Consider the following 12,532-nt stretch of genomic DNA (forward strand, 5'->3'; position numbering starts at 1 on the left):
CCTTGCACATCTCCTGTTCTGCTGTTCTGTTTACAATGAACAGTTATCTCCAAAAGAAAGAAAGAAAGAAGCTGTCAGGTGACAAACACACAAAATGAAAGGACTTAAGTATTTATACGACTGTCCTCAGCTTAGTCCTCAAAGGCCAAGGGCTAACATTTCCCTCCCTGAAAATATATTAAAGCATCACTTTCAAAATTACCATGAATTTCTCTGAAGCTGCTGCCTGGGCCAGGAGGGAAAAATATATACTTGCAGACACCAACTAGCCTAACCACCACCAGGCAACGTTAAGTGTGCTGACTTTGCTAACCGTACTGTGTGTAGGCTGCAAGATACAGCATGGACTGGCTGAACTTGATGGTAAGATGACAGATGTTTCTAGTTTGCGTGTAAACCCTGCGTTAATCACAAGGAAGGGTATGTTCAGTAGAGAAAGGAAAATGTTCCAGATATAGGACAACATTTGGAATTGGGGGTGCAATGACTAGATACAGAGAATAATATTGATGACTAGAGAGATGCAAATGATATTTAAGAATTCTGTTTGGCCTTAAGAAGGACTCTGAGGAAAGACTCTGGCATTGAAACCCATGGGGGTGCGGGGGGAAAGGGATATAATGATTACGATGATGAATGAATGTAAGAATAAAATGGGTAAAAGTTGTGCTTGGGATAAGGCTGCAGCCTAAGAGGGATAGGACAAGAATTCTGACTAAGGCTGGAACTTCAGTATTATCAATCAACCCACAACCATTTTTTTAAAAAAAAATAGAAAATGTTTAAATTTTATTACTTTACACTTAAAACATAAAGTACAGAATGCCATAAATAACAGGGAAGAAAAAGATAAAATTACAAATCACCCAAACACAAAGACTGAGGAAAGAAAGTAAATTTCGGGTTGGGGTAGCAGGTTGATGGTGTAGATCAGGAGCTGACAATGGTGGTGGTTGAAGAGCCTGATTTGCCCGTGGTGGGTGGAGATTTCCTGCAGGAGCTAGTGCAGGTTCTCCCTGGAAGGGTGGTGAATTTTGACCTGGCTCTGGGTCTCCTGCAGGAGCAGCAGCGGGCTCTCCCTGCCCAGGTGGTGAATCATCATCTGGGGCTGGGTCTCCTGCTGGAGCTTCAGACTCTGCCTCGGTGGGCTCCAGGTCCTACAGCTGACTCAAGGGAAGGTTGACACGGTGCCCCATGTTGGAGCCGGATGTGCTAATAAGCTCTCTGTGAGCCCAGGACAGGACCCTGGGAGTAGCCTGGGTGATGTTCGGGGCCAAGGCCTTTCCTGTTCACCTCTGGGCCCTGGTTCTGGAGAACCCTCCGTGGCCACACTCACCGGGAGCCTGCACTGGCCCCTCACTCGGGCAGATGAATTGGATGTCCCCATCAACCAGCTCCTCGCCAGTCTCTGGGGTGGGGCTCTGCTATGACAGTGACCAGCAGCTGGCCCGGCCCGGAGGTATCAGAGTCTTGCCTGGCCAGTATCTTATCACTGCTTCTTCTGCCCATTTGACCTTCTGCTCCCAGATCAGGCACAGACCTGTGTCTGCTCAGATATGCACCCAGGAGGAAGGGTATACATCTAGAGGGCTTGGGATAAACCTCGGGTAGAAGGGCACTGCCTGGGCTCTCTACATCCAGCCCAGCCAGCTTTGACCTGGGGTGTGGACATAATTGGCCCATCAGACTTCTAACCCCTCATCAGCCTGCTCTTGCTTGAGGGAGACCGATCCCACATAAACCCCCACCTTCACACATACAGGGAGGGGACACAGGGCTACCGGGGTGGGATCAGAGTGATGTCTTGGCCTGAGCTGGCCTGCCCTGGGCCTCCCTGTGTTACTTTTTGTAAAAATTTTTATTGGGTTATAGTTGATTTACAATGCTGTGTTAGTTTCAGGTGTACAGCAAAGTGAATCTGTTATACATATACATATACATATATCCACTCTTTTTTAGATTCTTTCCCCATACAGGCCATTACAGAGTATTGAGTAGAGTTCCCTGTGCTATACAGTAGGTCCTTATTAGTTATCTATTTTATATATAGTAGTATGTATGTGTCAATCCTGATCTTCCAATTTATCCCTCCCCCTTTACCCCGTGGTAACCATAATTTTAACAACCATTTATTGAATGACTAGTCTGTGCTGGGCATTCTTCTAGGTGCTAGGAAAACTGGTGAACAGGTAGACAAAGTTTCTTTCTCTGGTGAGGAGTAGAGGGAGAATATGTAATAAATATTTTAATCTCAGAAACCAGTAAGTATTGTGAAGAAAACAAAATAAGGTAACAAAAAACAGGAAGTGAATAGTACAACCTACTCTGACTGAGGTGGTTATGAAATGACACTGAAGCAGGTAACATTTGAGCTGAGATCTGAAAGATGAGAGTCAAGCCTTGTGAAGATCTGGGGGAAAAGCCTCCCAGACAGAAGGAAGAACAAGTCAAAGGTATGTTCAAGTGACAGAAAGAAAGGTGACTGGTATGGCTGGGGCAAACTGAATGAGGGGGAAAGTGGTGGGAAACGAGGTTAGTAAGGTGACTCGGGGCCAGATCACATAAGGCCTTCTGGGTCACAGTAAGAAGTCTGGATTTCTTGTTAAGTGTAAAGGAGAGCCCCTGGAGGTTTAGAGGTAGTTAAATATGGCATCATCTAATTTATGCTTTAGAAATACTTATACTAGGTACCACACAGAGGAAGGGGAGGGGGGCATCTGGGGCAGTGGGGAGGGGATAACAAGGGCAAGTTGAAAGAGCAGAGGAAGGAAGACCAATTAGAGCTGATAAAATAATCCAGGCAAGAAGTGATCATGGCTAAGGTTAGAAGAGGTAGATTAGGAAGTGCTTAGAAGAAAGGTATTTTACCCTCACAAGAGAGGAAGGAGGAGAAAAGCCCTGTTGAGAATTATAAATCTAGGTTATAATACACATTTATTTCAGTATAATGATTTACTTCTTCAGTAGAGCCGATCCTTCAAATATTTAATCTGGTACATTAACCTGGATAGGGATAAAACCAGGGTTCTTGCTCCTTGTGGCCAGGAGAAACAAGGTAAAACATTCAAGAGTTTTGCAGGGGAAAGAGGAGGAGTTTTTAGGTCTATACTATTCTCTATTGATTATTGCCAGGCTTCAGCTAAATAAGAATACAAAAACTTTGATTTCAAAGTGTTTTCCTACTGTTTTCCCTTGATTTCTTTGTAAAAATATCTCTTAAAAAAAAAAGTCAACATTGTCTTGGTTCAATTAAGAGGAAATGATATTGTCTACATTTTGATTAGGACTGAAAGAAATAAGTAAGCACACTTAAGGATGGAGATGGTGATAGCAGGGAGATCCAGACAGCTCTAGAACTTACAAAGAGCTAGGGTAGAAAAGAAAAAGGGACCCAGAAGGTTCAATAGAGTCCACTGGCACGTGAGCATCTTTTAACAAGAGAGTTTCAAGAGAAACTGAAAGAATTTGGCCATAAATTGAATATGCAGAGTAAAAGGTAATGAATGCTCAAAAGTGGAACCATAACTTTTAACATTTCCAATTTTCCGTTTTTTAAAAAATCTCTATAACTTTCAGTGACCAAAGAAGTAGTCCCTTATCTTTGGGGGAGCGCCTCTGGTAAGAGTGCAAATAAAAGAAAATGGTGGCTGCATGTATAGAACGGGACAAACATTTCAACAGGAGTAAGCATCACATTTCTCAGTGGGATTATTGTATTAATATTTTAACAGCTTCTACTAAATATGATTATATATTAGGTAAACTCATAAATATGTCAGATCTGATTAGTGAACGTGGAAGACAGGAAGGGGCAGACTTGTCAGCAGAAGGAAAGTTCACATTATGAATTTGACTGCTTTCTAATAACCAACAAGAAAAAGCTTGCAATCACTCCAACTCTTTTAAATAAAACTTACCAGGAAATGAACTCACAAATGCCCAGGTATAAATGATTATTTAAAGACTGGACACGTGGCAATCTTTTTTTCTATTTACTAATTATAGGAAAAGCCATATAAAAAAATTCACCAAAATCACAACAAAGCCATTTTTATTACTTCCAGATTTTTGAGGTAGTTAAAGGGATAGGATAGTCACTTAACATATTTAGGTTTCAAATCGGGGCTCTTTTTTCTGTAGTGGGTTCCCTCATGCAATTTCATAGCTTCCAGGGTGATAGGTTCTTTTGTTCTAAACCAAGAAGCTCACAGCAGTTTAATTTACTGCTGCATTATTATAGCTACTAACCACGCACACCTCCAAGGCTGGTAAACGCACTGATGTAGACAGTGCCACCTTAAAAGTATTTTTGGATGGGTCTTAGTGATGGGGGGAAAAAAAAGGACATAATGTTTAATTATAAGAAATGATTGAAATAGGCACAGACATACCCCGGGTGCCTCTGCACTGCAGCAAGCTCTAAACTTGTTATCGTTAATGGTTTAAATTTCACTGTGCTAATCATTTCAGGACACAAGCCTTTCTTGATAATCTAATGAATTATTCCAACATCCTTCAGCAAAAAAACAAAAAACAAAAATCCTCCATGACAGCACTAATTACAAGACGTTTTCCCAGTGCTTATGTAAAATATGACAGAGCAGCAGCTTAGGGAATTGCAGAAAACTGCTTCTAATTTCCACTGAGAAACTGACAAACATCTCTCTTTCATCTCTCCCAGCTCTCAAGTAAGATTTAACTTTCTCATTTAGTTAATTACCGAGTGAGGATCATCATTTCCCCGGATCCGAGCGGCATAGAGCCTTTATCGTGTTAACTTGTGAACTTGATCGATGGCTGCTGCTAAAACTTAATAACTTCACCCCCTGGCAAATTGTAAGATAAATATAATAGGAGAAACTCTGACAGTAAAAACCTGCCAGAAATGAGCGCTGTGTTTATGTTTCTTTGCAGGCAGCAAAAAAACAACCAACAGCTTATTACTGGTTGCGTGTTACTTATATTTAAAAGACTCCAGGCAGTTAACTTTCTACATACTGTTAAGACTTTGCTCACAAGATGGGGAAAAATGAGAAAAAGCACCAGTGATGCAGACTTGGGGAAATGAGGGAAGAAGGAAAAAAAAAACAGGGAGAAGGGCAAAACAAGGGAATATATTGTGTAAAATCTTTCAAAATGTCATGTTTATCATATAAAATGTCCAACCAGCACAAATAGGCATAAGATCCTTAAAAAAAATAATAATTCTGGACTTCTGAGACACTATGAACTATACCTAGGAGCAAAGCAAGAGACTTTCACTCACTCAAATTTTTTCAATGACCATAAGTCCATGCCTGCAGAATCCAATTAACTGCAGAATTCCTAGATCTCTTTTCAAAAACCCCTGCAGCTAGAAAACCATTTACTAACTACACCATTTAACTCTTTCTGAAACAAGTACACTATAGCTAGGAAATGCATAACTGTGTAGAACATTTCATCTAGTCTTACATTCACCTTCCACACCTAAGCTAGCCAACTGAGAAGGAAACAGTCTGGAATTTTTTTCTTTTGGTCAAACTTGAATCTGAACTTGGAATTTTAACGTTTAACTGCGAGCGAATTGGTACCATGGCCTAGTACAGTATGAATTTTAAGCCTTTTATAACCAACAGTAGCAAAGACAATAGACAAGGTATAACAAATAATAGAATGGCTGCTCACCAGTGTCAGTCCCCTCTATCCCCCAAAACAAAACAAATCTGTATATAAACTGCTAAGTCTGTTAAACTGACCAGCCTCATAGTATAGTAATATTACAAACAACAAAATATGAACTAAATTTTGGGGAAGGTAGAGGAAGGCAGAAAAGGTCTTGTAGGACTTAGAGTTTAAGCCTAACTTGTGAGACTGTTTTTAACATCCATTATCTGCTATGTTAGCGCCAACAGCTGAAGGCTTCATGTTGCAATCAAGGGGCCACCATTTTGAAAGTTGAAAGGATGTGGAAAACTGAATATCAAAATGGCAAATCAAATTCATATTCACTAAAGGATCAAATTTGATTCCTCATTTTTTTTGGTTTTCTTTCTTTAAATAAGGATTATTGGGGTCAAGCAAAGAAAGATCAATTGATTTTTAAAAAAACAGCATTTATAATAGACAAACTTTAGAAAATATGAAAAATACAGAAACATAAAGAACAAAAATTGCCCATAATTTCCACCATCAACAAATAAACAGTGTTCACATTTTGGTGGGTATATATCTTTCTGGTCTAAAAAAAATTATTAGTCAATTATTTGATATGTGGGAGAGTGTTTCTGTGTCATCTAGAGAATTCTTTGTCTACAACATCAAATTAATCAGAGCAGGCAAAATTTATCTCCTTTGCTGAACACCTCAGAGAAGTCAAGATCTGATCCTATAGGATACAGAATTATAAGTGATTGTGAGTGTGGAAAGGAGGGGAGAGAAGAGGAGGAAGAGGCAGAGAGAGGAGGGAAGGAGTGAGGAGGAGGGAGAAGGAAGGGGAAGAGCGGAAAGAAAGGGAAGGGAAGCAGGGAGAAAGGAGAGAGCAAGGAGGAGGGGAGAGGTGAGAAGGGAGAGGAATGAAAGTGACTGAAGATGGGGAACAGGAGAGAGTGGGTAGGAGAGAGACAGGAAAGAGATGGGAAGGATAGCATGGATAGGAAGAAATGGCAAAGGGAAAAGAGGTGAGGGGCAAGGAAAGAGATGGAGGGAGATATGGAGGGAGAGAGTAGGGATGAGGTGGAGACAGATGAGGGGGAAAGGAATAAATATAACCAAATGCAAAAGGGACCTAACATTACCAAGCTCACCCACCCCAAGAAAAGCAATATGCCTGTTGCATGAAAAGGTCCTCTCCCATACAGTAAACATCAAGAGGGAGAGGGGATGAAAAACTACTTTTCTAAACCACTACTTAATGTTTCAGGCAGAGTAATAAAGTTTAATTGTCTGGAATCTTGTTGCTCTTTCTGTAAACTTCCTCAGATAGAGGTTGCTCATCTGGATGTTAAATAATATTAATATTACCAAAATAAAATTTCTGTGATGGAGAAAGTTTTAACTAAGACACTTCTCCCTGACTTCTCCCTCACATCCTCCCTTAAGTTTAGCATCAGAAAGCTAAGTTCTACCAATAAATAACAGGGAATGATAGAGGCACTGGCTGCCAGAGGAAAACACAGAGACACACTTAAAACGCAATTAAAAAGGACATGGGAAAAAATATAGTCAGTTTTAAATAAAGAAGAAAAAACTACCCTCCTCCTCTTTGTGCTCTAATCCTTACATTTTTTGGTCCAATAAAAGGTCTCAATGACTTGGTAAAACTGGCTCCTGAAGAAAGCCTTTGAGAAGCTATATCTAAAACCTGGATTAGGAAAATACAAGGTTTTTGGGGATAGGATCTCAAGAAGCCAACTCAGCTTTCTAGAAGAAATTCAACTCTTTCCAAATGCTGGTTAATGCATGCTAAATGCAGCAAGAAATAAACCTATGAGGCAGCAGCACAGGCCTCTCTTAGCTGCAGTGAATGAAGTAAATGACTTGTAACTTCTGGAAGTCTTGGTTATCTGCAGGTAAAACTTTAATAACCCTTGGAGCATCAAGGGACAAAAGACATTTCTCTCTGGAATACATGGGTAATTGTCTTCTTTATTTATCCAGGAAAAGCTTAGTTTGGATGCAGCATCTGTTTTTTTTTTAGCAGAGGTGATCAAAATAACTTGCTCAAATTCACATAAGTTAGTAGAGTTCAGACTAAATTTCAAAATGCAGTTGTTACAACAAATGTACAGTTTTTCTAAAATGAAGTTCTGGACCTTTGGCTTTCTAATAACAATGAAGCTCCAAGTCAATGACTAAGATAAATACAGAACACTAGGACTACTTTGTATAAAAGGATAAAGACATTTTCTATAGCCAAAAGAAGTTTACATGAACACCAAGACCACAAGTGCTACACCGAAGCCAGTTCAAATGTTCTTCTGAAGGAGTTCATGTTTATGTAATAGAATATCGTAAAAAATTAATACCATGATTTTGCACTGATTCTATCCGAGCACTACCATGTGATCTTGGCTAAGTTACTTAACCTCTCTGTGCCTCAAATACCTCATCTGTAAAATGGTGATTCTCACAGTACTTAATTGGAAGGGTTAATGTTAGGATATAAATAATACATATGAAAAAGCATTTAGAACAGTACCCGGCACATAGTAAGGGCATTAGCTCTCATTATGCTTTTAACTAGAGAGCACTGCAATGTACATAGTTGCTGATTTTTATTAGCTTAATACTTTTATTAAATACAATCTTCTTCACTTTTACAAAAATATATGCCCAGCAACCTTCACTTTCAAACTAGATTTTAAACTCTGAAGGACAGAGATCGACATAAGCCATTTAGATATATACCGTAACTATATAGATATGTAGCAGCAGCTCAAAAATATTAGGTAAATTGAAATTTCAATCCAAGCTAATGTAAGGAGTGGATATTGCTTTTGGGGAGTAGTGGTAAATTGCTTTGTGGTTATAAACATATTTGGAGTCCCCTTCTCTTACCAACAAGGATGCTACTATCACTACATTGATGCTTGTCCCTAAGTACTCTAACTTAATAACCTTTAATCCACTGTTTTCTAAGATTAGTTTCAACATTTTAATGCAATAAAATATATAAAATATTACTATGTAAAAATTTAAGAATGAGGGTAAAACTGAACTAATGATGAGTGACATTTAACAACTGGTGAAGACAAGAAAGAGCAAAGGGCTTCCCTGGTGGCGCAGTGGTTGAGAATCTGCCTGCCAATGCAGGGGACACGGGTTCGAGCCCTGGTCTGGGAAGATCCCACATGCCGCGGAGCAACTGGGCCCGTGAGCCACAACTACTGAGCCTGCGCATCTGGAGCCTGTGCTCCCCAACAAGAGAGGCCGCGACAGTAAGAGGCCCACGCACCGCGATGAAGAGTGGCCCCCGCTAGCTGCAACTAGAGAAAGCCCTCGCACAGAAATGAAGACCCAACACAGCCAAATAAATAAATAAAATAAATTAAAAAAAAAAGTGTGTTTAAAAAAAAAAAAAAAAAAGAGCAAAAGGAAGACCTCGAAATAAAAGACATTTGAACATCAATCATTTTTCATTTTCAATCTTTCAGAGCAATTGCCAAAACATATTCCCATATCACTCAAATTTAGTGAGGGAAGAACCATAAGGAAATTATTAGAATGGTAACAAGATGCTCAATACAGTACCCTAATTTTGAAAATCCACTTTACTGATTTCTACAGTAAATACAGGATGATTCCTACATCCTGTAGGGTACAGAGTACATTTTGCTTCCTTCAGACTTTGTACTTCATTTTAGTAATCAGCAAAGACATAGCTAGGGCAGAAGTCAGACTGAAATTCCAGCTGTCATCAGCATCCACCCTCCTTTTTCTCAAAAATTAGCAGAAAAACGATTACTTTGTGATTTTGTCTGAAGGTTATTTACATTTCCCCCACATGGGCACTATTTTTATGGGGTTTCGTGGGCCAGAGACTGCAGATTTTTGGTGTTTTGGAGGAAATACTGAATCTTGGGTGTCACAAGAATTTTCTTTTTCAAAATGGGACAAACCCCCACCAGGGATTCTGTGTGTGTTTGTTGGGAGTGAAGGCGGGATGAGAAAATGAAAATCAGGAAGATAGTTACTTCCATACTGTTTATGTGCTTAATTTAGAAATAGGACTTGTATCTTTTCTTTGCAGAACCTGGCTTTTCTTAAAGGATGAAATAGTTTCTATAAAGACATTTCCTGCTTTACTACCCAACTTTTTACTTCACCTGGGTGTGGCTTAAGCTCACATGGAGCACTATCAATATGAAATGCAAGGGTAACAACTTTTTCAATGTTTTGAAGTTACTCTATTTCCATTTTCTGTTTAAGGAATAAACAGAGGCTTTGGAAATTTGATGCTTTGGAAACAAACCATTATGAAAAGTTTTCTTATAGTTGATTCACATGTGAACAGCCCCACAGCAAAAGTAAGACAGCATGATGGCCTAGTCCCATCACTTATTAGCTATGTGATCTTGGATAAGTCTCTACTGTTTGAGATCTCATCTGTAAAATGAGTGGGTGGATGGAATAATCTCAGGCTCAGTCTGGCTTTTATATTTTGAGTTTATGGTTCAGTTCCATGGTAAATTAAAATAGAGCTGAGGGAATACATTTAAAAAGAATCATTCTTCACATTTTCTTACTAAAAAACTAACATATTAGAGTTTAAGTACACACCTCAAGTAAAAAGAAATATTTTTCATAATATTATTTGGACAGGCAATATATTCCAAAATCCCAAGAATAAGTCAAACTTTTCTGCAACAATTGAGTTTTTAATGCAAAGAAATGTTATCATTCTGAGTGTGACAGGTACACAGGTAACATTATTATTCTCTTAGTTTTCTACATGCTAAAATATTCCATAATTAAGAATTTAAAACTTTACGGTGTTAACCTTTCTCAGGGCTGACTCGAGGATCTGAAGACCTAATGATGTCTTGAGGTTTTGTGTCTCAATGTGCCTCATTTCTTTCATAATTTACTCTCATTTCCCCACCCATCCTTCTCCATAGTTCCCAGTATTTAAGGGAAGGTTTTCAAGAAAACTGTCAATAAATGAATGTATCTCTATTAAAAATTCCTTTATTTCCCATGGAGGTAAAATATTATATCAATTTAATATACCAACTTGTCTTATTTAGGGTCAAATCAAAGCAGCAGGACTACATGAAGAGTCTGCAAATAGATATGAAAAACCTACTGGGATTCTCTTAATGCTTTATCAAGGTTCTGCTGTTCTCAGCCAGTTTAATTTTCAGCATGATAGCCCATAGCTTGCTGTATCTTAGAGACCTTTTTCTGTCAATTCCAAAGGCCATCAAGTGTCCTCAAGGCCAAGGTGATACATCAGCTACTCTAATAAATAAAGATATATGAAAAAGAACTGGGCCTCAATTTCCATTTGAAAGATTAAATTTCACTGGAAGTTACAAACATAATTTGTGGCACCATCTGCCATGGTGATAGTATTTTTCAATAGTGAGCAATCTAACGGGCCTACATTGTAAATAAATAAAGCTGGAAGAGTAGGCTGATAGCAGAATGGACATGGACTAAGACAGTAGCAGTGACTATGTTGGGTAGGATTGGGAAGGAGACAGAATCAAGACATTTGGGAGGATATATTCCTAGGGATAATAGCAAGGAGCCTGGGCTCCTTGTAGATGAAGTAAAAGGAATTGTGATTTTAGAGGCAGTACTACATAGTACCAGACAAGCCTAGGTTCAAGCCCTATGTCTGCAATGTACAAACTATGTAGGCTTGTGCAAGCTAGTTACCCTCTTTAAGCCTCAAATTTCTTCACCTGCAAAGGGGAATAATACCACATATTTCCCAGGGTTGTTAAAAGAAACAACAGGAGATTATGTATAAAATGCTAAGCACAGGGTCTGGCACATAAATGCCTAATAAAGGTAGTTGTTTTCATTTGCTAGTATGTAGGAACCATCAGAGCAATTCGGCCTGTATCAGGACCTGCCCACCAAACTTTGAAAGTAAAGTTTTAACTGAAACTCCATACCAAATTCCCCAGGAAGGGGAATTATGAATTGGAATATTTTAAAATATGCTAACTTGTCTGGTTACCATTAGCTGATGTGATTGGGGATAGAACTGTGAAGAAAAAAAGAAAATTTAAGATGTGATTAGACTGTAAGAGCAGCTCAGCAGAGCCAGGCTCAAAGGCTCTGGGTGAAATCAGAGGAAACTACAACTTAGGGAATTTTTGTGTGTACTGAGTTATCTCATTTAAACAAATATATTGAGGACTTCCTATGTGCCAATACTATATTAGGCGATGCAAAGGTCACATAGATGGTAAATACTGATAAGTTGATTCTAAAATTTATATGAGAATACAAATGGCCAAGAATAACCAAGGTAATATTGAAGAATAACAACAAAGCTAGAGGGCTTACTATCAGAGTTCAAGATTTGACAAAGACCTATATATATATGGTCATGTAATTTATGACAAAGAAAACAATGCAGTATTGTGGGAAATACATGTTTTAATAAATGGTGCTAGGTCAACTGAATATCACATTTTTTTAAAAAAGCACTCTCACCTCTGCCTAACACCACACACAAAAATCAGATGGAGTGCAGATCTAAACGTTAAAGGTAAAAAACAATAAAAATTTTAGAAAAAAACATAAGAGAATATCTTCATGACACTGGAGTAGGCAAAGATTTCTTAAGTAGAACTGTGTGAGGCAAAGATTGATAAATTGGACTATATTAAAATTAAGAACCTCTGTTCATCAATAGACATCATTTTAAAAGTGCAAAGGCAAGTCACAGAGTAGGAGAAAATATTCGTACATGTATCATGTACGAATACATGTATCAAAGGACTTATATCCAGAATTCATAAAGAACTCCTACAAATCATTAGGAAAAATACATAAAACACAATAGAAAAATGGGCAAAAGACTTGAACAGGC

General features: G+C 38.6%; 1 protein-coding gene across 11 annotated transcripts in view; it reads right to left on the reverse strand.

Annotated features, from left to right (window-relative positions):
* BTRC (beta-transducin repeat containing E3 ubiquitin protein ligase) overlaps positions 1-12,532 on the reverse strand; it is a 197,867-nt gene that overhangs the window by 39,389 nt on the left and 145,946 nt on the right. The window lies entirely within an intron of this gene.

The sequence above is a fragment of the Balaenoptera acutorostrata genome, chromosome 16 (assembly GCF_949987535.1).
Source record: "Balaenoptera acutorostrata chromosome 16, mBalAcu1.1, whole genome shotgun sequence".
Classification (NCBI taxonomy): domain Eukaryota; kingdom Metazoa; phylum Chordata; class Mammalia; order Artiodactyla; family Balaenopteridae; genus Balaenoptera; species Balaenoptera acutorostrata.